Genomic DNA, 1,162 nt, shown 5'->3' on the forward strand with positions numbered 1-1,162 from the left:
TGTTAGTTTATAAATCACTGAATGGTTTAGCACCACAATACATTAAAGATCTGTTATTGCTGTACCAACCGTCTGGACCCCTCAGATCTTCTGGTTCTGATCTGCTCTGCATCWSMAGAACCAAACGAGGAGAAGCAGCATTCAGCTTCTATGCACCACAAATCTGGAACAAACTTCCAGAAAACTGTAAAACAGTTGAAACACCGAGAGCCTTTAAATCTCAACTAAAAACCCACCTGGTTAGAGTTGATTTGAAATGTAATTAATTACGAAATCAATGATGGCATTGACTTAATGTGATGTTTTGATTGTTGATTCTATGTTGCATGACTCTGTATTTTTATGACGTAAAGCCCTTTAAAATGCCTTGCTGCTGAAATGTGCTGCACAAATAAAATTTGATTTAGATTTTTTTTTTTTTGAATGGCAAATTATTATAATTGTTTGTTTTTGTCATTTAAATCGTAGTGAGAGTAAAGATGATTTTTATTAGTTTATATTTGATATCCAGCATTCTCTAAGATGTGTGCTGTAAATATTTCATATGATCTAATAACGTGCGTCTCTATGCAGATTAAAATACACGTTTATTTTTACGCACAGCAAAAACACAAAATCCCTCCAAGCATCCTTGATCCAGTCTCCAGTGCAAACATCTTAGCCCACCTGAAACGAGACAAACCCAGCCGGAAGGGAAGAGTAGCCTCGTTCTGTCCAACACCCTGAACGGAAACCATAACTGCAGTTATCCAGGAAATGTGGCATGAACATCTTTTCCTTTCCTCTCTTCTTCCCTTTTGGGGCTGCGGTGTAAATCTGCAGGTTTATCAGAGCTGGGCTAAAGGTGAGCAGCTGAAGACCACATGTTCAAAAACACTTAACTTAAAATTCCTTCAGGCGTAAATCACAACTTTCATCTCGTCACTGGCCTCATTTGTTCGGAGTTATAAGTTCTGCCCTCCTTATAAATTGTGCAGGGCAGGAAACAAACAACCTTGTTTCAGCATTAATATTCTGCACTGGGTGATCAGTCTTGGTTTAAACGTTGCTTTTATTTCACTTTACCTCACCAGGTTTAAGGTATTTTAGGGAGCCAACTTTTTAACTGAGGAACAATGTCTAGAATAAAGAAAAAACTGCATTTCTTAGCAAAATGAATTGT

The sequence above is a fragment of the Poecilia reticulata genome, linkage group LG9, assembly GCF_000633615.1.
Source record: "Poecilia reticulata strain Guanapo linkage group LG9, Guppy_female_1.0+MT, whole genome shotgun sequence".
In the NCBI taxonomy this organism is placed as follows: Eukaryota; Metazoa; Chordata; class Actinopteri; order Cyprinodontiformes; family Poeciliidae; genus Poecilia; species Poecilia reticulata.